Below are 26,577 nucleotides of genomic sequence, written 5' to 3' on the forward strand. Positions count from 1 at the left end.
AAAGGCTTTGTAAAACTTCCAAAACAAGATTGAGACCAAATACCTATCATAACCAAGATGGAAAAGTTTCTAGGGGAGAATTTTCTTTCATTTTCTCTTCTGCAATTTACCCTTTCCCTTTGATGCTCCAATCCCAATTTAAACTCTACTGGTTGTCTCTCTCCCATACCCACCATAACCTTATTCACAAAGGTAGGACTCAGATCACCCTTAGCCAACAACCTTCAACATTGTACCAGAAAAAAAGTATCTCAAAGGGAAACCTTCCATCAGTATACTTCTTCCTTTGGCGGACACTTTGCAGTCCTGCATGAAGGGTCTGTTTTGGAGCCCTTCAAATGATGTTCCAGGATTTGTGTCTTTTTCAAATTCATCTCTAAATGACAAGCTTTTGGCCTCGTTTGAGCCTTAGGAAGGGACCCTCACAAATGACATGGAGAAAATAGTTTTCATGAGAGCAACCTCTCAGTAGTACTGAGTACTAGCCACTGAGAGGTTTCTCTCTTTTCCTTTGTAGTCCCTCCTCATCTGGATCTTCACTCTTTCTCAACCCTAAGCCTGAATGTCACTTTAGCCCTCGAACTGATCACTAGCCAGGGACTCAGCCATAGCCCAGTTAAAAATCCTTTGGGGAGAAACCTATCTTCAGTGTAACTGTCTTTGTCTGCTTCTTTGACACCCACCTCCCACTGAAGGTCTAATTTTTGTCTCTAATCATATTCCCAGTTTTCATCTTGGCCTTGGATTTAGTCTCAGCTAAGGCCTTCCAGCTAGGGCACAGTATTCAGGGAAGAAGATGCCTTTTTGTCACCTTGCCTTGCTTTAGCAACTTCTTGACAGTACAAACAAAACTGGAGCACACCTTAGTCATTAACGTATATTTTGATTCTGTCTTTGCCAAGGACCTACAGACATGGCCCAGACTACAACGTGACCCAGAAAAACATCACACAGCTCACCCTTTCTTTTGGTTCTCCCTATTCAACTGCATGGTTCTCCCTATTCAACTGCACACTTTGTCTCTCCCCCACATCTAGCCCAAACTAAACTCATATTGCAAGCTGGGGCCCAGTTAAAGACCTGCAGCCATGACCCAAACTAGCAGCCTAATCCATCCCTTTAAATGATCTTTGCAATTGTTTATGGGTTCAGACAAAACCCGGACAGCCTCTGCCTTGGCAGAAAAGGAACTTTTCCTCAGAAAGGTTTCCATTAGCTTGCCCAAGGAAACCTATTTTCAAACTGAGCTCAATTTAGAATGAAAAGGTATTTTCCACCATGAGGAAACTAAATCTCCCTCTGGAATGTACCCCTAGCCAAAGGTAGGGCAAATGGATTATTTTTGTAATGATCCAAGAATCAGTGAAACATACACATGGGTGACTGAACATCAGACACACGTCTGAAAAAGCTGCATTTAATTTTACACTAAAAAAATCTCTTTCCTCAAATGTATTGCAGAATGTGCTTGCTCCCATTTTTCAGTGAGAAAACCAAGAATTTTTTTTTTCTTTTTTTTTTTTTTTTAATTGTTAGGAAGGATCCAGAGGACCTTCCTGCCTAGACTCTCCAGGGTTCCTCCCTGACCTGATCCCAAGGCTCCAATTCAAACTAATGCCATTATCACTACTTCAGCAACGCCCTAGTGGCATTCAGCAATGCCGGTCTCCAGACCACATCTGTCTCTTCCTGAAGGGTCCTTGCTGCATGGACCCTGCCCTGGCTCACTGCCCTCTAAGAATATCAGGGCTGTGATGGTCTTGCTGCTGGCCCTTAGCTCTGTCCCCTGCACTCAGACCCTGCAGGATGGTGGCTGTCAGGGTGGGCATCACCAGCCCCAGTGCCTTCCTGGCACCCAACTCCCCAGACTGAAGTGGCAGCTGGCTCTCACTGCTTCCTGAGGATTATTTTTTTTTATTGATGTATTTCCTTTGCATGTAATCCTCACAGTCCTTCACAAGCACTCTGTGTAACATTGGGCATCCTTATATAATAGGAATTTTAGACAGACAGTGAAGCAAATCAAATTTTCTTTTATGTAAGTTGCGAATTCCTGTCATTATATAACTTTAAATAGTTAGTAAATCAGTCTATGTAGTGAAATGCAAGATAACCAAACCAATAAAATAAATTAGGAAATTGATTAGTCCTTGTTCAATGGGTTGCTAGCGGCTGCCTCATAGCTGAGCTCCCCACAGTAAATATGAGAATTATCCGAATATTTAGCTGTTTGTATAGATCAAAAGAAAACATGGTATGGCTTAATTTACAAGAAAAGGTGATGAAAGAAAAGATCAGAAACATCCAAGTGCAAGAAAATTGAGCAGTTTAACCAATTCTGTGGTTCTGCCACAGAAACATAGTGAACCTTCTGCCAAAAGAGGCAGACATACCTGCTTGTAATGATAATTAAGGCTACAAAATAATCATAAGAACAGTTAATTAATAAAAAAAACCAGAACAACTAAACCGACAAATTAAAGTCTTTATTCATTTAGAAATCTTGAACCCTATAAAATCTTCTGAAAAACAACAGCAAGGTAATTTCACACAACCACTTAACATGGAAGTGTATGCAAAATTGCATCACATCTATAATCTTACCCTGGATTTTAGCATCATTTGTCCAAATAATTGCCCATTCTCATCTGCTTTTATCTTGGAAGGGACAGAAGATTTCTGCTTTTAACAGTGAATTAGTTTGCTTGAAATTGCATATACACACTATTGTATGTATGCACGCTGGCAGCAGCTTTTCCAACCACTCAGTCATTGATTTAAGAGAAGATTTGGGAAGTTAAGAGTGCTACAGCTCCTGATCTTATACTGTGGATTTTGTGATGCAGCTGTGGTTGATAGCATTTTTTTCAGTTAAGAGCAGTTCTTGGCTTAGGGGTTGATTTCAGAGTCAGGAACAGAGTCCATAAGTAGATGACAGACTCAAAATTGCGCAGAAAATCCATTATAAGAAGTGAAAATCAATCTCTAGAGTGTTGTAGAACTAGCAGATTATTTTCCTATTCTGATAGATATTCAAGTTTATACACCTTCATCCTCATTAGAAAGGATTGGAAAATAATTAATAATTTTTCCTAAGTATTAAAAGGTAAACTTAAAGTGTTGACGTCTCCAAAACTTCTTCCCATTTAACGCCACTAACTGTGGAATATACCCAAATAAATCAGAGAAAGTCTTCAGTATGTTTTAGTGTCTGAAAACAAATTCTGTTTTAAACAGAAAATAAATACAGTGAATAGAGAGAACATTTCCAAGTCAGTTCAGGCACTTCTGTGCCTGGAGCTCTGACACTTTGGAGATAAACAGAGAACAAGTAGTTCTGAGGAAGGACATTTAAATAAAATTATTTACTGCCCACAATAATAGATGTGATTTTATAAATGTGTTTGCTTTTCACTTCCTGAAAAACCTTTTCAGAAACCAGCTTGCAAAACAGCAACACAGGAGAAAGCACCAGCAATTTTTCGTCTTGATGGAGTCTGCATTTTCATATGATCATTTTCTGATGATGTGATTTTTACACACACTGACTACCCCGAAATTACAGTCACAGGACAGCATTAGCTGTATCATCCAGCCCTTTCTTCAATTCCCTGTGTTGTTCCTCTGACAGATAAAAGGGTGGCCTTACAGGCTCAGTGAGGGCACTCAAATGCTGTCAGCCAGAAGCAGGCTCTGCACGCAACTTCCTGTGTCTATAGTTTACAAAAGTTTAAGGGCTGTCTATCCTATAGATTAAAAATAAAAGGTGAGCTCAATTTTCCAAACCCACTCTCAAAAAACCACTTATCACTTAATCTCCACAGTAGAAAAAAAAATCAGCAAAACCAACATTCTCTTCATTTCTTCAGGGTTTTTTTTAAAACATTAACTCTTTAGCTCACTTTAACTGTCAAAAGTTTAGGTGGGCATAGTTTCCAAAATTTAGTGCAGAAACTAAGGTTCAGCTGACAATAGATTCTGCAAAAGCTGTTTTACCTTCTTTGAAATTCTCTAATGTTTTTTTCCTCTTGTACCTTTTCCATAATTCTAAAATGACACTTAGCCCACCCTGCTAGAGCAGGTGGTAGGACTAACCTTATTAGATTCCTCACAACTGCAAGTTATATATTACATGGAAACCTGTAGTCCACTTTATAGCAAGGGGAGAAAAACTCCAATACATTTCTCCCTGACAAATTTTAAAATTATGTTTTACATTATTTGTGAGCTTTTGAATGTTGCAAATGATGCCTTACACAAATGTGACCCGTCGATGGGATAGTGTTACTTGAGGGAACATTTTAGATAACTTTTTCAAGTACATTTGGATTTTGCATTTTTTTGAGTTCTCCTAATTTTGTAGACTTCAGCAACGTCTCCTGTAACACCTCCTACTGTGGCATAGCGTAAAGAAATTTTAATAACAACTTTGAGGATGCAAAGCAGAGAACTAAGAATTGCTACCTTCAAGTACTGCTAGCACATTCCTCTATGTTCAATGAGTAGAAAATACAAGTTTATTCGCTTTGCAGTCTTGAAAATCCTGAATTAAGAAATTTTGAATATAAGTTTTGAGTTCCCCAAGAATCAAAAATTGTCTTAGCTAACGGGTGAGGAGGATTATGCGTGCTAGGTTAAGTTGATGCTGGCCAACAGTCCCCTTTTTCTATTTGCTCTGTAGATCTCCCATAGTTCATGACGTTAAGTGAAAACTGGGAGAAATATTCAAGCCCCTCTTTATGTTTTCCTGTGGTGCATCCATATTTGCATGCGCGTGGTAGGTGGAGGGTTATCACACTGAGACACTTGGAAAGCCTGCTGTCAATCTTCATCTATTGACATTTCTGTGTGTTAAGTGTCTTATTCAAAAAAAAAAAAAAAAAGTCATTAAGTCATTTCCAAACAGTGACAGCAAATTAGGCATTTAAACAATTATCACATTCTACCCCAAGAACCATGACCTATCCACAAAGTTTGAGATTTCTTTGTTCTAGAAATACCAAAGCCCACAAACTACACAGCTTGATATTTATTTTGGCAACTTGCAGTAAAACATCAGTGTAACCACCCTTTGGCTGACGAGCAGAATGTCATTATACCAGTGTCTTTTGATGCTTTAAACATCTTCAAATACTCTCAGTTACAGTATGTAGACCTCTTAGCAGGAATTAAACCACTTTACTTTGTAAATAGCCTTGCTACTTCCTCCACTGTAAATTTATCCTGGCTCCTTTAATCAATAGTGTAATTCTACAATGCAGAGTCATATGTTCCTTAATGTGAGAGCCATTAAGCTTTGTTCTTTCTGAAGAACAAGAAGCATAAGAAAAAGTATAACATGCTCACAGCTCTATGTTTACATATGAAAAGCAAAGGCAGCTGGCCAAATACACTTACAAAATGCTTAATTTTAAGAACTCCAGTCCAAAAAATAATGATGGTATGAGATGTGAAGAAACAAAGACAGATTCTAAAAGCATGTGCCTCACAATAACTGAAATTAAATCTAAAGTGCAACCCAGAAATGGTCATTAGAATACTGGAAATATGAGGTAGGATGAGAAATACTGAAATTTATTTGCAGTACTAAAATAGTGCGCAGGAAATTGGAAGTCTTTCTTCTACTGTATTTTAAGTCAATGTACTTTAGTTAGAGAATGATTTATGCTGAAATCATTAATTACTCCATAGATTAAATATTTATTAACTTAACCCTTCTATTATGCAAGTCAGTTGAGCAGTCTTCTTTGTGCTACACATTTATTCTCTTCTAAACAGTAATTTTATAGGCAAGGCCAAAATGAGAGAGTTGTTTGTTCCATAGTCTGCTGAAAATATATCTTTGTTTAAATTTATAACAAGCTTTAATAACAAAGCATACTCATACAAGGAAAAAAAAAGAACTTCTTTTTTTCTTGATGAGATCAGAGAAAACTGGCTGTGGATTTTTTGCTTTTGTGTGAGCCAAAGTAAACACAGAACAAAGCATACCCACTCCTGGAAAATGTTGTAAACCATGTATTTAGTGGTTCAGAGATTCAAACACATTTCAGTAATTAATATATGCAAAGTTACCTGAAACCTTACGTTTTCCTTTATATCCTCAGGCACTTAACCAAATGATCTTTATTCTAGTGCCTAATGGGTGGTATGTAACTGATGAGTGGTATGTAACTTAAATCCGTATTTACTTATTTTAGTGTAATGATAGGGTGGGGAAATTTTTCACTGAAATTGGAAAAGGTTTGGATATTTAAAGTATTATTCATAAGTGCTGGAGTGAATTTGATTCCCAGGGCTCTTTGCCTATCAGCATTAGGTTTTGATTACTCAGGGGAAAAAGGTTCTAACATCTATAAAGGACCATCCTTACATATCCTGGCAGAGGTGAATATTTTGTATGCCAGCTATAACAGTACTCTGAACAATGTTTACTATGCTAGTAAAACTTCTAGCTGAAACTGATTATTTAAAAATGCTGATTTTAAGAAACTGAAATATATCCTGGAAAGTCTTTGGGTTTCATTTTGTTTTTAAATAAGCCCCTAAAAATGTTCACATTTTCTACAAATACTTTCTAGTGAAATAAAAATAGATCCCTTGTGTTCATCTTTATTAAGCTTATTTTTGCAGTCAAATCAAGGTAAATTACATTTAAATATAAAACTGTGGTAATATGAAAATGTATACTTTCAAAGTCTCCCAGTTTTGTTTTACAAATAATGTATACATGTTTACAACATGGCAGAAACTGCTGATAACTTGAAAAAAATTGTTAAAGAGAAAAAGAAACCCACTTGTTATCACTCTAAGATTTTATGCCTATTCTAATCACCTGTTTAAGTGTGGGAAATTTCTGCTCCTAAGTTCTTCAGGCATCTTTGACACCTGCACTTGTTACTTTTTTTTAAATAGCCCTTCTGCAATTATCTCCCAGAGCATAGGAGTTACGTGTGTTCTCTTTCCCCTACTGTTATTAGTCACCCATATATTAGAAAATTAGAAAAAATTAGGGTTTCTTCAACAGCGAAGTAAAAATAAAATTAAAGGGAAGTTTTGACCTGGAGGTTTTCTGCTTTCTCTAGATGTATCCCTTTCTGCTTAGCCAGACCAAATCACCTACCATGGAGACTCCTTCAATGTTTTTTCATTACACATTATAAATGATATATCTACCCTTTGCTTCCAAATTGGTAAGCTAATTAGAGTAGACTGAGCTTACCAAGGCAGCAAACTCACTCAGGTCTCATTAACTTTGCTAAGGACACTGGAAATTTAGGCTTCTTTTTATTCAGGCCTATTTATAGACATATCATTGGCTTGAGTTAAACATGAAGACATAGGAAACCTGCCCAAGTGTTTATTTACAAAACCAGTAGCAGCAGATGTAGCATTCAGAGTTGCAGGCCTACAGAGGAGCTAAAGACACAGGAGAAGCAGAAGGGAAGGAAATTTAAAAAAAAAAAAAAAGTTAAAAAAAGTTTAAAAAAAGTAAAATAAAGGAAAAGATCTCCCTTGCCTCAATAAATAAAGCCCTCTCCAAGCTTCCAGCTTCAGAGTGGAATTTCATCGTCAGAACCTGAAGTGGTGACAAGTCAGTAAGTGAGCTCATTGCATGGGTAACAGACTGACACAGTTTTCCTTCTCATTGCATTTATTGAGCAGCTCTGGCAGCAGATCTAGAGGGAGATACTTACATTGCCCTCCCAGCTGGTGGCCATCTGCCTTAGTGACAACTGCCAGATGGAGGAAAAATGCATGAAATCAGGGATCAAACACTAAATAAAAGAAAATTACTTTGAAAGCAACTTTGTCATGTTATAAATAGACTGTTTTAAAATGTCTCACATGTTTTAATTAGAAGGGGAAAAGGGAGGTAATGAGGTAGATATAAACCTGTGAGAGAAAGATAGTGCAGCAATTTGCACAGTGCCTTACTCTGCTCTGAATGTGGATGACACTAATTTAGAGATACATTTTGATGTTCTTACATCAAAAAGTACCCATTAGATGAATGCAAGAATTACCAAATAAAGTTTCTTTCCCCTCATGGTTAGTGTGGTGGGAGCCTCCCTCAAGTGCATTCCAGCCCCTGAGAGTGCTTTTCACAAGTGACTTGCTCTGACCCTCTGCACTGATTAATCTTCTGAAAGCAAACTCAGAGCAGGGATGGTGGGGACCGGTGTCACCAGACTGAAGCCTGCAACAATGAATCAGCCACTACAGACTGAAGAAGGACGAACAAGGAAATTGATGGTTCCCTTTTGCCCCTGCACACAAGCTTAATTATGTAAAGGATAAACAAACCCTCCTTAATTCACAAAGAGATTTAAACCAAAAAGCTAAAAGGAAAGAAAAAACAACAACAAAAAAAAAACGCCAACAACAACAACAACAAAAAAGTTTAAAACCTCAAAGACCTTGCTTTTTCAAAGATAATTCATTAATTCCTGGGAAAGTAGGGTTAAACAATTTCTCCCACACACTACTAAAAGAGGATGTTGTGCATAGCTAGAAGGACGATGCAAAATACAAAGGCAGAAAGATTTACTGGGTGTGGAAGTTTATTGGTACTACTGTACCACTGGCAAACGTTGTGTTAGTGAGCACTGGAAAACTCAATGCCTCCATTTATAAATATTAACATCTTTCACCTGTTTCTATTTCTAGTAAATTTGGATGAGGTACATTTTTGTTTTTACCTGACAATAAAGGGATTTGAAAAAGAGTATATTTTTCTCATTAATAAAGTATAGGGGAGAGACTTGTGAAAAATTGCATAGCTGATTTTATTTGAGTAAAGAGTTTTGAGTGAACAGTTTTGATTTGCCAAAATAATAGTCATTTGCAGAAGGCAAATTGTTTTCTTTCCTTCCCTAGAATTTGAAGGGACCAGTTTAGAAGACTCAGTTTATCACCTTTTCACTGTACTTCTAGATGTAAGTGTGCATGGTAGTCACCATTTGTCTAAGACCAAAACCATTATCTCTCAAATGTAACCATCTCTTGTCATCCTGCACTCTGTGCAGAGAGGGACATACAGCACCCAGAGAATATCTGGTTCAGCTTTTCACCCAGGTATTGAATATCTGAATTATTAACATGGATGTGGCAATATGCTGATACAGTCAGATGTACACAGTGCTAGGAAACTCTCCCTTAACCTCTCCTACTTTTCCATATGGAAATAATATACATTTTGCAAAACATGAAGAGCACCATCAGGAAGTTTTGCCTCAATTTTGGAGACTTTATTATCCTTTTGGCATTTTATTCTAATTCTGCCTAATATTCCATGTAACAGCAGTGTTGCTGTGAACTTTCTTATGAATTTATTTTGTAGAATAGGGTAGTTCTGGGAAAAGAATCAGTAGGTTTTTGGTTTTTTGGGTTTTTTTGCTGATGATTTTGTGGTGGTTTTGTGGTTTTTTTTTGTTGTTGTTTTTTTTTGGTTTTTTTTTTTTTGTTAGTTCATTTGCTTGGCTTTGGTGGAAAACATAAAAATTAAAAACGTTGATTATGGAAGAATTTTCAGCACAAATACAACTTTGTAGTGGAAATGAAACAGTCATCTTTGAAGATATAAGAGAAAGAAATGTGGAAATCCCTGCCAGGTCAGACAGTCCCAACAGACTAACACAGGTGTTCTTCAGGGGTAATACTTTCAATTCTTTAGTAAGAGGAGGAGTGTATGTTGCTTGCATCTTTTTGTGAACCTCAAAGTGAGCCACCAGAGCAGTGCTGATGGCTCAAGTGATAGTTCTGCTTAGTACTTGGATCAGGATTCTTGAAAAATTTGGGATATACCAGGAAGACCATTGATGTTACTGAGCTCTCACCACTACAGAGTATGTACATGCACTTTGCCCCATATAAATGCATAAGGAGAGAACTACCATCATCTCCCTTAGCCATGCAATTATGCTTTCTATGTCAAACCTTAATATTTAAATATTTTTCTTTCCTAAATATTGATTTGACAATATATAATGTAAAAAAATAATTTAGCAGCAAACACCTATTATGAAGAAACTGTCAGTCAGATGTGCATACACTGTTCTGTCACTGAAATAAGAATGTTTATATGCCTCATGGTAGAAATACTCCCCCTGTTATTGAAAATTTTGCAGCTTTATCCTAGAGATCCCTTCCAGTATCTGAAGGAAGCCTACAAGAAAGATAGAAACTTTTTACAAGGTCATGTAGTGATAGGAAAAGGGGGAATAACTTCAAAATGAAAGAAGGTAGGTTGAGATTAGATGTCAGAAAGAAGTTTTTTCTTGTGAGGATGGTGAGACACTGGAACAGGTTGCCCAGAGAATCTGTGGATGTCCCATCCTTGGGCATGGTCAACCTGGTCTAGAAGAAGGTGTCTCTCCAGAGGGATTGAAACTAGATGATCTTTAAGGTTCTTTCCAACCCAAGCCATTTTATGATTCTAAGACTCCATAATTCCTTTCTGACCACCCAGGCAAGCTGCATGTATTTCAGAGTAAACAAGCAACACAGCAGGAAGATACAGACTTAGAAACAAAAGCAGCTCTTGACGAGGGTGAACTGTTTTGTGACCAGCCAAGTATTCCATGTGTATTACAGGATAAGTACTCCCGGGCCCTAACACTGAGGGAAAAAAGAAGAGAATACAAAATGAACAGTGTTATTCAGAGATGAACATAATGGAACATTTTTATTTTTATGCATAAATAAAAAAAATATTTTCAATGTTTTTGCTAGATCACTACTTATGTAGAAGGTGAATAAATCATAATGAAGAACACCAGGGTAGGATGCATTCAAAACCATTGCAAAAGTGATTATTGATGTATTCATGGAAATGTATAGTTACAGTTACATACATTCCCTATGTCTGTTTGAGGATAACAGGATTTTACAGATACATTTCCAGTTGCAACTGTAATTTCTTGTTATCCTGTGGATTGGAAAGTGAGTTTGGTTCCAGGTGCCAAGTAATTAAGGTTCACCTCTTTAGGTAATAACTGAGAATGATCTGAAAAGGTATCACTAAAGTTGTAATATTGTACCTTTCCCTCTTCTGCATCTTTCTCCCACTGTGTCCATATTGTGCAGTTAAGGAAAAAGGGTGAAACAAAGTTATGTAGAAACACAATGGGCCAGCCTGGACCATCATCAAATTCCTAGTTTTTCCCTGAAACATGATTCTAGGCAGCACAACAATGTAAAGCTTGTCATTAACTTTCACAACACCCATTATTTTGAAATATTGGACCTACCAGAACATGCACATAGGTTACAAAAATAACTTGTGAAAGGGTTATACAGAGCCTCACTGTCGCAGACATTTTTTCATAGAAATCCTTTCCTTCAGATTCGTGCATCTTCTGGGAAGCAAGGGCCCCAGAAGAGAATGTAAACAATTGTTATCAGCTGCTGTGAAATGCAATAGGATGCACCTGTGATTGGTTCTTGTTCCATGTGTACCGTTAAGGGCCAATCACAGGAGCAAGCTCAGGAAAGATTCCTGGGACATAGAACTTTGTTATAGATTCTTTCTTGCTATTCTTAGCTTAGCAGCATCTGCAACTTCTCTCTTTATTCTATTTAATATACTTATAATGTATTATATATCATATATGAATAAATCCAGCTTTCTGATCAAGAAACAAGATTCTCGTCCATCTCTCACCACCCCAGCGACCCACTCAGGTCGCTGTAATACCTCACAACTGCCTTTATGTGGCTCAGAGCTCGAGCATACCTTCAAGTGAGCAATAACTGTGAGCAATAAGAGGCAAAAGACTGTTGAAAGAAAGTTCAAATATTTGCAAGTTTTTATTTGCACATATATTGCAAATAAATATTTATTGCAAAAATATTTATTATTCAAATATTTGCAATATATTGAAAGTTCAATATATTGCAAGTTCACCTGAACTTGCAAATTTAACATATTCCAGCCTTCCTCAACTATCTCTCTCTGACATCTTGCATTTCTAAAAAGTCTAACATGGACAGAGTTCTTGTCAGAATGTACAAATACAAAAGAACTCGCTGTGACTCCTGAACAATAGACCTCTCATAGCTTGCAATTAAATGTATCTTCTCTCCACACTTTAACTCCACACTGGGAAACAAATGGCAATCAGAATTTCAAACAAACAACAAAAAATCATGACCATCTATGTCTTGTTCTCCCTCTTGCCTGCTAGAAAAATCCATTTTTGACTAAAAATATAAACTAGAGGAAAATGTTTTTATGTATTACCTAAAGAAATTTGGAGAGAGACTTTCCCCAATTTTTGATGGATGGATGACAATTATAGACCTTTCCCTCAATTAAAGCTTACTCACTAAATGTCCAATACCAACCCATGTAGCTTGCAGGAATAAATAGAACAATCTCTCCTAAATTACCAAGACTCCCCCAGCTTATGCACTTGTGTGCTACAACTTCATTCTCCAGAGTCTTGATTGCTGTACAAGTCAGAGAAGTGGTGTTGATGATTGAATGCAAAAAGGGGGAGAGGGGGGGCATGTAATACCTTATTAGGCATTCTGCAGACTACTCAAAAGGGGTTTATTTCTTGTAAGAATTTCAATTAGCTGCTAAAGAAGAGAAAGCCACTGAAGCTTCCATGAGAAAGAAGCTAAAGATGCAATTTTCATCTGGTCAACAGGTAAGAAGCAATTTTCATCCTATTATGATGTGTTCTGCAGGAGACAGATTGGACTAGTGTGCAAGAAAATGCTTTCCCCGCACTTTAGCAAAGACCCATCAGTGCCTAAAATTCAGGATTTTCTCTAAAAAGCTAAAAAGGAGATCTACAGTCCAGATAATGGGGGTATCAGGCAGCTTAATCACAGTTGTATTGCCTGTTCAAGTCTGCAAATCAAAAAAAAAATTAAATATTAAATAAATCAAGTATGTACACCTTGTGTGTTGGCTCTGAAGTCCAAAAAACTCCAAACCAGTGTGCATTTCATGGTCAAGACTAGAAGATCTGTACCCATATTTTATATATATATTTATGGCAAGTATCAAAGACAGTATTCTGATTTAATCAGCACTGTCTTACAAATATTTAATCCTTCATCCTGTAAAAAGAAATCTAGTTTTGGTCAAGAAACTTTTTGCCCATGCACGTCCATGTATACTTGATCATAGCTTTCAATTCCCTGTATTGAGTCCACTGAAGAGGATCAGGAAACTTGTCTTTTCTTTCAATGGGAGCAAAACTATGTCCCAGAAAGCTGTGTCTATTACCAGATATCCACATCAATTGGGAGATGATAGCTCTGATTAACAGTGATGAGGGGCTGCTGGCTCTGACAGCAATGAAGATTTCTGACCTGAGATTGCCCATACAGCATGTAATCTGTTTTGGTCTTTTATCTACTGATTTACAAAGTATTTTTAGAGAAAAGCATTCTACAGAGTGTTCCTGCCAATTTACTTCATCGCAATTTGTTTCTTCTTTACTTGGCTATTTTGTATTTTGCTTTTGAAAGCGGTCTATATTGGTTTTTTCCGCCCTCCCTATTCTAACCTACCATTGCTTGTATTTGTAGTCGTACTCTTCATCCTGTCATTGTATCCCATCTTGTCTCCTGAGGTAAAGCTCTCGTGACAGAGATTTTCCTTGCTGTTTTACCACTTAGAAAAGGTTCAAGCATAGATTTTAGGCATATCTTAGGTGTGGGTCACTTGATAGCTCCTATGGGACTAGCCATCTATTTTTACAACATTGAACCAAAAACAATGGAATTAGGAAAAAAATCAGGAACTCACATCTTTCTCCTTCAACTCACAACCACTGCCCTGAATGTGAGCAGTCCTCCAGTCTGAGCCCATTTGGTGTTGCTAAGAAACAGGGAACTCCTATTGTTTCAGAGAACATGTGCATAGCCAGTAAAAAACTAAGATCCTCCCCTGTTCTGACCTGGATTTTGGTTGTCTTTCTGCACACATCAGTTTCCAGGTGACAGAACCGACTACAATGCCGACCTCCTGGAGCAGGGATGCTGAGTGCAGCCCAGGGACCAGACTTCATGTGTCACAAAAATTCATCCAAACTATGGCCCAGCTTCCCCATTTTTCAGATAAAAGCAAGGAGCAAAACAAAACTAAGGATGAACTTTGTAATATTCACAAGTGTAATGTCTGTTTCTGAGAAGGGAAATACATCCTATTATCTGAACTGTTTCTAAGCATCCCCTTTCATCTGGTAATGTGTATGTATGCATACATGTGTAGGTGTCTGCTGATGCAGTCTGAGATCACTTTGTGTCTTTCATTTTCACCTTGCTCCTACATCATATGATGAGAGAATGGTTTCAGTTTCATTTTAAAGTGATGCTTATTAACATGCATGTCTTTCTGATCAGCCTGCACTGGGTACATCAACATGTACTCTTACCATATCATGGGGGATGCCTGAATTTGTGTCCTGTGGGGAATCCAGGCACACAATGAAGGAAGAGATGATGTTAGGAATGATACCTAACTGAGAAGAGCCCCTAGAGTCTACCCAAAAAGCTGAGGGTGATCCACCCAGGGGCAGTCAAGCACTAGAAAACAAGGGAGAGAAATGCTACTGAGTTCCCTCTCCCACTACATTGGCAGCTCAGTGCAAGGCAGGGAGCCCTGCCTTTCACATGGTGATATCTGTCAGAGGCAGCCACAGGGGGAACAGCCAACTGAGCTGGTTCCAAGTACCCTGAAAGGATTCTGTAAACCAAAAATTTTCAATTCTACCACAATATGAGTGTCAGGCACTACACTTCAATAAAAAATAAACTTGAAAATATTTCTATAAGAACCATGGAGTAATCCAAATGTTTATATTATGACTGTCATAGACAGGAATTCATTTATTATTTTCATGTACATTCCTAAGTCTCACCTGCATTTTTCACTCTGTAAATATTGGATTAAATTACTTTAAAATGAAACCTCAAGTTTTAAACACATGTATAAGCTGTCCACTTACATTACTAAAGTAGAAGAGACACCATTTGAGTGGTTTAGCAGAGGAGAGTGGGTTCATTGGACAGATCTGTTCTTGAAGTTTTGCAGAGGGTTAGCAGGGCCAGCTGTGTTCCAAATAAATGTGCTGACCTAAGTGAACTTCCTATCAACAAAATTCTCACAGGCTCCCATTATTTTTCTTCAACAATTAATCAACAGCTGCTGAAAAGTTATGAGAGCGCTTGTAATTTTAAATGAAATTAATGGAAGTCCTATCTTCTGATATGTAGAAGGAGGTTTTTATTCCTAACCCTGGTGAGAATTTTCTGATTTATTTTTTTTAAATCAATTACCCTTCTGAACTCACATGTCTCCTCTGTTTGGAAGAAAGGATCACAGACTTTAGCATGACAGGCATGAATAGCTTGCACAAATGCCTACAAATTCCATTTCCCAAAGCAGTAAGACCTACTGTAAAAAGATGAGGGTGTTTGTTAGAATTCTGACATCATGGGGATACTCCTTTTGAATTCATGTAAACTTTTAGGTTTTCTGTTGGGATTTAGCATTATTTGGCATCTGTACTATTGGCAGTCAGGGATAGAGCTGTGTTTGTGTAAACACCCCTTACCCAGAGCAGAATAAGTTCTGTTGGGCAGAGCCCAGTGAACAACATGGTGTCACCCTTGCTGGGCTCTCATTCCAGTGTTGGAGGCTAAATTCTATTGCCTTTTCTCTTCCTGTACCTATAGGAAGGTATTGTTTTATCCTCAAGGGTCAAACACAATGTAGTTACACACAAAAAAGCGATACCATATCAAAGCATGCTTGAGACCTGATGGCAATATTCATGAAACCATTTTTAGAACTTTAAAGCTTTGATGACCAGGACATTGCACCTTATTATGTCAGATCAAAGTGCTGGTTTTTGAGCAACTGAAGTAGGAAATAAAACATGCAGCAAGGAAATCACTGAGAGCTCCACACATTTAGAATAAACCCTACCAGAAATTCTGGTTTGGGTTTTAGAGGAAGAGCAAGTTATTCTAGAGTTTCACGTGTGAAATATAAAAAAAAAAAGAGTAATCACCAACAAACGGTGTCTCATTTGTCCAAACATTTGCAGGATCAGGCCCTGTGCAGTGTTTTTAATGCCTGAGGATTACATCATGTTCTTTTGATTTTCCTTCTGTTCAAAAAACGTGAAACACAATACATTTTTTATGACTCAGGTCACCCTTTGTTTTCCCACGGAGCAAAAAAAAAAAACCTTCAACAAAATTGACTGATAAAAGATTTTTATCTTTCATGGGAAAGCAATGTTGTTTCTCTAAGTCATATGTAATGTATTAGTAATAATGGTATTCCACTTCAAACAAATTACAAACTAATGTTAGTGTTCTTAACAATGTTATACTAAATAATAACTCCCCACAGGCCAATTTGCATACAAAATGTAACATTTAAAGCCAAGTTACAATTAGCACTTTGTTATGGAAGTCTGTGGATTGCAATTTACTGAAACGAAGTTATAGTCGCTGCAAGGAATTTTAATTTATGAAAAATTACCCACTTAGAATTGCTGTCACTGTGGACCAACTTCTATTAAAATGATGGGTACCTAATAAATACATCTATTATTAATGTAATGAATGACAAAAATGAAACAAAGTAAATGCAGGATTAATGAATCCACTGCTTTGTAAATAAGAGATGCAAGCTGACAACTCTTTCCCACTTTACTGATGATGCTACATAGAGCAGTATGAGTGTGAGAGGAGAAGGGAAAAAGAAGAATCTGAGGGAAAATAAGGATAATGAAGGGAAAAAGTAAAAGGAAGGAGGGATGCATAGACTAGAAAAAAACAGAGAAATGCACAGGATATTTATGAATTGAAAAAGAGTCAGAACAAACTTGAAAACTCTAGCTCAGCAAAGATGAATCACTCTAGTATTTCATTACCTTTGGGTGAATGCTGTAAATCACCTGATAATGACAATGAAAGTTCTCAGTCCTCGAGACTTTATTTGAAGGGAAAAAACATTAGTTGTCTAACATGAGTACTTACAAAATTACAACATGTAAATACAAGTGTTCTGATACCAAAAAAAAATATTTTTTTTCCATTTACTCTCCTGAAATCATGCTTAAAAACTTAAGGCTTGCTGTTCATTTCAGTTAGAGGGGGCTTGGCCTTCAGGAGTATCTGATGGCTCTCCCGTTTAAAAACAGAAGACCATAAGAATATCTAAAATGTCAATCTGTTTGGCAAATACTGCTAAATACATTCTGTAAATACCAGCTGAATTTTTTAGGGATTTCCTTTCATTTTATACATACATGCTTTTGCACTCCCTTCACAAACATCAGGCCTTTCTAATTTAGCGGATCCCAATGTACTGCAGAGCATCGTCAGAGCAGGAATTTGGTTTTTCTGTCAGCCAGACCTTGGGGAGGCTCACTGCTGGCTCCACAAGGCTCACTGCAGAGGAGTTGGGCTCATTGCCTCTGCTTTCCTGGCAGGAGGAGGCCTTGCCAAGCCACCCTGCAGCTCTCCACCAGCTCCAGCTCTCCACACTGCCTGCAGCGCCACCACTGAGGATGGGAAGGAAAAGGGAGAGGCCAAATGTGCACAAATCATACAGGCTACAAGAGGCCACTTACAGGTCCAGGATATTTGCATGGCATATACTTCCCAGGAAGCTGTTTGAAAGCCTCTTGGGTAATCTGGTCTCTTCAGGCAACAGAGACATTCCCACATAATTTATGAGACAAACCATGATGACTACATGAGTTCAACCCTTTTTTATCTGAAGAAACATCACTGGGAACTCCACAAGTGACATTTTACTGAGCTAAAAGTTATGTGGAAAGCTATTTCCCCATGGATCTTCTGTGAGAAAAAAAAAGAGTTTAAACTTAAGATAAATATTTTTGAGGTTATTTACCCACCTCTAGTGAAATCTGATAGATATACTAAGCTATATAAAACAAATTTTGATACTATAAACTCAAATGAAATCACAGCTTGCCATTGCCAGGATGATATTTAGGCAGCACTGAGCAGCAATAGTTGATTGAAGAATGAAGAATGTGTAAGCAGTAAGCAACATAAATTCAGTCACATGGGAAAAAAACACATATACATTTCACACACGTGGCACAACCCCATTTATGGAGACCAGGGGGAGTGGTGCCCTCAAGATTGTACCGTATCACATGAAGAGCTTGGAGGACCAAACTGAGCCTGGGAGAAAGCAGTCACCACTCCATTGTTCTCTCTGGTTGTACCCACAGACACCAGCACAAAGCTTTGCTTTAGTTCTATGAATATCTTTCACATAAGAATTGTTTCTTTCTTTTCCATAGACATTATATCATTATATGCTTCTACAAAACAACAATGACATGTTCCTATGCTCAAAATTCTTCTATCAAGGCTTCAAACATTCTAATATTAGAACAAAATACTGTAAAAATAACTGGGAGGGACATGGAAAAAAATGACAAAATAGATCATATTTGTGAAATGGTGCTCTTTATTTTTAGCTTGCTTGCTTAGCTTCTTTGTAAACAGTCTTGTTGCTTTATAGGAGTGTTTTAACTCATATGGTTCAGAATCTGGGTCCAAACCAGTATGACTCCCTGTTTGCCTTGATGCATAATGGATGTTCTCATGCAACTAGAAGCTGTTCTCTAGAACATAAACACTGGGTTAAGTCCTCATGACAAATGAATTAAGAATTCTTATTACAGTATAAAAACCAAAACTATAGTGGTGCATCCATTCAGTATGTAGATGATGAAGATAATTCACTAAAAAGAAATATATTCTCATGTCTATTATAATATTTTTCTTAATTTTAATTTTAAGAATTGTCATTATACTCAAAAGTGCCCATCTTGGCAGTCAAACATAGATATTGTGTTTCCTGGCATGATTTTGATTTTTAAGTTTTTCTAGTTTTGAAGATAATTTTGACAACTATCTGTTCTGCTCCCTCAATCTGGAATCTGACAGACAAGGTGAGTTTTTTCTGGTCTGCCTGAAAACAACAGCAATGCATTTTCTGTTGGTCAAATGCTTTAGCTTCACCTGACAAGCTGCTATTGCTCTCAATATTCTTTTTCCTTTTCATGCTTGATATGGTATTGCCATGATTTGCCCTCTGATTCATCTGATGATGAACAGCATTCCACTGAAGCCTGTTTTCAAGTAGTCTCCGAGAGATTTTAAATATCCAAATTGCAAGGAGCAAAAAAAATAAATAAATTGAAATAAACACCTGATGTGTAGAACTTAATGATGGACTTTATACTTCTACCCCATCAATTCCCCATTTACATTTAATTGGAAATTTCTTATTTTTATATTCTGGCAAATGAGGTAAAAATAAGGTGAAACTTATTTTTGGAGATAAAAATATGTTTTCTGAATTCACTATTATAACCAATCACTAAAATGATGTGTTCATAAAATCTGTCAAGTGACAGTGGCACCATCCCTTTCTGATGACTAATGCTTTATACCCAGGGGATTTTATTGAACTTATGGCACTGCATGATCTAATATCAAAATGCCATAGATATAAATGGTTAGGAATGTTCTCTACACTGACCAAATCAATTTTCTCCAGCTTCACCCCTGAAACCAATATGAAACTAATAGACAAAAATTTCTTGGCAATTTCTGGAAAATAAATTTGTGGTTCAGGATCCTGCTAGAAAGGCTAAAAGGCAGGGATGATTATTTTACAACCTGAGGCTACCTGGAGATTTTTGAGGGGTATTATTCAATGAACACATACTGCCCCTTTATCAAGGAATGATTGTACATTGATTCTTTTATTCTCAGTCTCTAAAAGCTAGAAAGATTAAAGAAAATGAATAAAGCCTCATCTCAGCATTTCATCTGATGTGAATCAATGTAAGTCACTTCTACAAACCTGTGCTCAGTTAACCCAGCTGTGTATGACAGTTTTATCAAATGGAATGGCTGTGATGGAATTTAGTAAAACACGTTGAAAAGAGACATTTTCACAGAGCACAAAAAACAATAAAACCTTTTAAAAAAAAATTGCAAAAAGGTTCATTTAACAACAGTTAATTGAGACCCCACTTCAGAGCAGTACTTATCCAGGTTTTAAATCCAAAGCCAATTATTATGGCTATGTTGGAGCTAAAGGGACTATTATACTGGGGGATGGAATGGATAGAGAGCATTAATTCTAGTCAAATTCATTCAGTAGCATATGCTAAAATCCTAATTGCTAAATTTTAATACATACTCAGTTGATAAAAATGGTAAACTCTTAGCTTGCTTCAAACCGTTAAACCATATACAAACTACAACTCTCTTTATCAATACAATTACATTAGTAAATGTGAACTAATACAATTTTGAAAAGTGGTCATTCTGGATCTTCATGTGATAACAAGAGTGGAACACTGAAGACTCCTTAAGCCATGTGTTATAGTAATATATGTAAGTCATATAGTACACTGATATTTTCCAGTTGAAAATTATGCATTCCTTCCTTTCAACAGTTTTAGTATGCATATAATTCAATTTTGTTTATAAACAAAATGAATTTAATGGGTATATGTATACACTCAGAATATGTCAAGGGTTGGTCTTTTGCACGTGTGATTAATGGCTTCCTTCCCTTTGTTAATTTATGAAGTTTCTAAGAGAATAATTTTTTTCACAGCCACAGATGTTACATCACAAGCAGGGAATTATGTTTCGTATTATAAATAGTTCAGGTGTAAAGAAAAATTTAGGAAAGAAATTTCCTGTTTATACACATTTATCTTGAGTAACTATCTTTGAAGAGAAACCTGCAGGAAAAAAAAGCTGCTCATATAGGTAATACTGACATGTTTTAGTAATTTGTTTTTAAATGTTTGACCCAGACAAAAACTAATCTTTAATTTAATGTTACCTTTCTCCTCACAACTCTGTTAGATGCATATATCTGATTTGAAACAGATATGAATCTTTTCTGTTTAGACTTGATGTCCATCTCACATTGCAACTTTGCACAGTGTTGATCATACACATATGCTAAACAAATATTCTCAGTATTTAAATTTTTTATCAAGAGGTGGTAGCTGAGATATCTGATAATATCTTCCCGATACAAGATTTCATTAACTATTGCAAAATATTGTGAAATCATAGAATCATTTAGGTTGGAAAAAAGCTTTAAGATAATAGAGTCCAACCACCAACTGAGAACTCTACCACTAAACCATTTATCCAGATGCTACATATACATGTCTTTTAAATAGCTCCAGGGACAATGGCTCAGCCAGTTCCCTTGCCAGTTTTTCCAAATGCCTGACAACCCCTGCCATGAAAAAATTTTTCCTAATATCCAATCTAGATCTCCCCGAGAGCAACATGAGGGCATTTTCTCCTGTGCTGTCACTTGTTGCTTGGGAAAAGGCACCAACCCTCACCTAGCTACACCCTCCTTCTTTTTTTTTCCTTGGTTCTTCCTGTTTTAAAAGTGGTTTCATATCTAATACACTTCAGATAGAGTGTCAAGAATGCAAATAATATTCCAAAGAAATGAAGACTTAACTCTGAATAAAGGTCCATCCTAAGGTTAGAAATGTACTGTAGCCCATTTTAGATAAATAGTTTTAAAATAAAAGAAAATCCTCGTGCTCCAAGGAGAGTTTTTCTCTCTCCTTTTTAAATGTTGAGAATTCCAGTTGTTTTTGTAAGCTAAATTTCTAAGGACTACGTAGGAAAAATATATATAACTCTAATATTTGATGCCTGTAGTAACACATTGAATGGTGCAATTTCCTTGGTGAACAGAGAAAGCCCTGCTCATGTAAAGCCTGTGCATTTTTAGCTTTGGCACTATGAGAATCCTCTTCTCTGTTTTGGGTGCTAGGCCTCATAGGAACAAAAAAAATAGTGTACATCTGTGTTTGCAAACAGGTTTTTGCACCTGTTTCCTTGCTTGGCTCACATTGTTATGAAGAGCATTTGCCATAGCCTTTAATGAGCCACAAAGATTCTCTCTTGGTGGTATTTCTCCAAAACTGTGTAATAGAACAGATCATTAGTTATTTCAACTGTAACTGAAGTACTTCAGAAACTGTTGGCTGTTTACCTCCTTAGAAATTGCAGGTGACCACCAGGAGTTATGGATGTTGAAGATCAAGGAGGAGAAATGAAAGAAAGAAAAATTTTTAAAATGCATGAAAGTCTTGTCATTGATTCAATATGCCATTGATAAAGCTTGCCTGGGATGGTAGAGCTTCTGTGCAGAAACTGATTCCATGCCAGATTTAACGTGGAACATACATAAAGCAATGACAGATATGTTAATATAGTAGTTTATCACTTTTGCCTCTACCTTCTTCAGAGCTATTTTGCTTACAACAAATACATGGACACACAGATATTCAGTAACTGTGAGTTATTTCACTATTAAGGGGTCATTAAATGAACCTTTCTAAATTCTAAAAATAAATTGTTTATGTATCCACCCTTTGGAAAATACAGATAATGATAACTGGAAATTTCCCATTCTGCAAGACAGAAAAATTATAACTCAATCTCAAAGAAGATAGATGGTTCTTCAAAATGTTCATTCCTCATTTATAAATATTTCTCATGCTCAGAGGTAAGTCATATGTTGCAGTAATGCCTTTTTTCCAATTTGCACATGCAAACTTTTATCTGATTTTTTTTCCTAAAATATTGATGCAAACCAAAAATAATACAACAATAAATGTTGAGCAAATGTAATGTATAAAGGAAAAGTAGATTGTGGTTCACATATCTCTCAAATCACTTTTTCACCTGTCTGTGAAACATTTCAATAGAGCCTCTAATATGTATATAAACTATTTTGTGACAAAATAATTCTCAAATACAATCCATAGTGGGAAGAAGCTAATAAGTAGTAGCATGGAAGTTGTCTCATATGTTGATGCATCAGTGCAGTGACCTAACCTGGAGGATTTGAACCAACTGCTGGAGTAGAGCCTTAGGAAAGTACAGTAGTTAGCCTTGATGAGCTACTCCCTAAATCTCATCTCTCATTTAAATGTACTTCTAAAAGTTAAGATAACCAATTTTTATGGTACATGATGTGAAGTAGAGAGCATCAAGATGATGCTATAAAATAGTGTTTTCTGCTTATTTTCTGTAATGCTTATAAGTGAACTAGCTCAAAGACACTGATATATATGTGGGAAGTTGTGCCTACTTAAGCCTTAAATTGTGTTTGGGATCTGACTGCAAAGCTATTGTAAAAAGAAATCACTGAGAAAAAAAATCGCTGCAACAAAATTTACATATCAACGTTTTAAACCTTGTCACAAAAACAGCTGAAGAAATTTTTTCGTAACCTGCTTCCCTACTAACTACACTTTACCTCACAAAGTCTGAGTTGCTCATAAATGAATGAATAGACAAGGTCTGCTTCAGTGGCTGACATATCATGTCCTTTGGTTCAAGTTTCACAAGTTTGCTTAATATAAGGGAGTTTCCTTTAATATAAAGGAGCAGCCACTAAGTAAACTAGCCAAGGGAAAAAATCAAACAAGAACACATAAAAACTGTTGAAGGAAAATTATTTATTTACATCTTTGTACTCTAATAGGACTTTTGAAAAAAAAAAAAAAAAAAGAAAAAAAAAGGCATTTGTTTCAGAGAAACAGTTTCAACAACTGAAGAAATTGTTCTTGAATTTTACCCCACCCTACATGGCAGCAAACTCAGGATGATTTCTCTTTAGGAAAGTAGAACATAGGCAGCTACCTATGTCTCTACTTGCCATTGGTAATTTCCATTAAGCTTTCAGCTTTCTTAAACAGAGAGGACAGCAATGTAATGCAAATAAATCTTGATTTTTTTTAACAAAACATTATGCATGAATGTAGTACGATAAATTATGCCAGGAACAAGGAACCTTCTGTTACTCTTGATGAGAACAGTAATTGTATGCTAAAATAAGGAAAAATAACAAAAGCATCACCAGTGTAATTCCATTTTTACACTAGAATATGCAAATTTTGTACTAGAAAATGCTTAAGAGTTTTTAAAGGAATTGTTTGTTATATAAGCATAAGCAATAAATAAATTTAATCAGAAAACAGTAATACAACTGTGGGAGAAGCAGCTGAACAAAATTTATAGTTCAGGGGCTGCAATACTTAAAACTTGAGATATTAGGAAGAGATAATGGAAATTTTAAAAATGTGGCAAAATATGCTCAATGAATGAAGAACAAGAAACATTTGACAGAATGTACATGATACCTACTAGCTGGAAGGATCATCACTGGAGCTAAATTCTTACTTGATCAACAAACTTACCAACTCACATATATAAAATCAAAATCATCTGGATTTTAATTTCAATATCAGTATGGCTGCTACTGCTGCTCAGACAATTTGAGGATGCCTGTCTGTTAGACTGAATCTAATTCCATATTGGGTTAGTACAGAAGGTTTCTGTGGCCAGCTCCATGGAGAAATAAACAAAGGAGAGAACATCCCTCAACAAATTAAATATATCATAATTATTATGTAAGAAAAAGAATCTAAAGCTGTTATATAGCAATATAAGACTTCCTTTTACCAGAGAATGACTGACAAAAAGCAGTCTCCACAGAAGACTCTACAGATTCACAGACTAAAGGAACTACCAGGGGAGTACTTTGCACGCTTGAACCAAATCATATGCAAAGAAAGACATTTTCACAGCTGGCCATATATAATCATCATATTACCTTTCATCTCTTAGTTGAAGTGCACATCTCTTTATCTCACCTTCAATAGGCACAGAAAAAGGAACAAAATTTTTAAATTAGATAATGATTAGGAACATTCTGTTACACTTAGAAAAACTGAAAGTGATTTTATCCTACCCAACTCATCCCATTCCTCAGGTTTTTAAAATTTCCTAGGTGTGACAAACTGATTTGGAAACTGGTTTTAAAGTTCTCAAAATTAAAATTAGGAAAAAAAGAGTCTCAACGGTTAAATATTATTAAATATTGTTGTTAAATAAAGATATACCCATTAAACATAACCTCAAAAGGCTGACAAAAATACCTCTGCTTTTTCACTCACTGTTATCATTCCATGGCAGTAGTGAAAGGTGCATCTTTTGCCATCTCACTTAGAAATATATTGTTTTCCTCCCAGAACTCTTTCAGAAACAGATCTGTGTTAAACTCTGCTGAGAAGGGCAGCCTTAACAAAGCCTCAGGCCTGCCAATACCTCTGTATGCATTCCTCTGGCTTGTATTTTGAAAATGGAAATGTGCCATCAGTTCTCAGCAGCATTTGTTGGGTTCAAACCATTTGGTGACCATTTGATTCATGGCTACACTTTTTGGTTTTTTCTTATCTTTCTCCACCATGCTTTCTGATGTGCTTTTCTCTCCACAATGAATACCTATGAAAACCACCATATATTCAATATAATATGTATGAAGCAGTTAAGCAGATACCAACATAAGAACAAGTTTCATTGGAAAATGCTAAAATCCGCATAAGTCTTGTTCTGACATTGTTCCTGGTACCTGCCACTCACCTTCAGCAAATTATAAACAAACAGGTAGAGAATGATTAATGCCAGAAACCCACTCAAAGCTTCCAAAAAATGTGGGGTAGAGGAAGTCGTTGAACACCATGGCTGCAACCATACTGGCCTGTTTCTGACTTTCTGAATTTATTTTTGAAAGAATGCTTCTGAATTCTGAATTTCAGGCCCTAATGGCTTGTTTCTGAAAAAGAGAGTTTCTTGAATGTTTTGGAACTTCAAAATAAGCTGTTGTGAAAATTTCATGTGGGATCCCAGTTCATAAAAACTACATAAAAAAAAAAACAAAACAAAACAAAACAAAACAAAAAAAAACCACCGAAACCCACCCCCAACTGTGTTATACCTACCCAATTGGTCAAGTTTCCTTACTGAACTTGTCAGTAAATATCAAGATATACAATTTCTCTGGGAAAAAAAAACAAATGTTGCATGAGTTGAGATCAAATGTATCAACTTAAGGTTGTAAACCATACACAATTTTTTTTTTCTTCTTACAGACAATAGCTGGGTATATGCAGCTCTAGGCAAGGATTTTTCTCATCTTGAGAAAAGCCTCTAATGCCGGTCATCTGAACCCCCTCTGTTAGGAATATTTTTGTATCCTGATACAAACACAACATTTATGATTAACCCATATTTAGATCTTTACCTTCTTCAGTTATGAAGACATGAATCTGACTCCATGTTATATTTTCAGATGTCCTGACATAGTCTGGAAAGAAAGTTGGAAACTGTTACTTATAACTGCAATTGACAGCATAAGTGAAGTGAAAATAATCTGTTCATATCCATTTAAAAGAAATTTAATGTTTTATTTTTATATGTGTTTTTATATTTCATTATTACAAAAAGAAGAAAAAAAAGGAAAAAAAAAAAGATGGAAGAAAGAAAGGATGAAGAATTGCCAGTTTTTTTCCACCTCTGTGTATGTGTCTGATAGAGTAGAGTAGATACTGGCTTTCAAAACTGAAAAACACTCTAAATGTGGTGCATTATAATAGCTCTCAAAAATCACTATCCAGTCTGATACCTTGTCATTGTGAG

The sequence above is a fragment of the Melozone crissalis genome, unplaced genomic scaffold, assembly GCF_028551555.1.
Source record: "Melozone crissalis strain CALT ecotype California unplaced genomic scaffold, PUWL_Pcris_2 ptg000013l_1, whole genome shotgun sequence".
NCBI classification, from domain to species: Eukaryota; Metazoa; Chordata; class Aves; order Passeriformes; family Passerellidae; genus Melozone; species Melozone crissalis.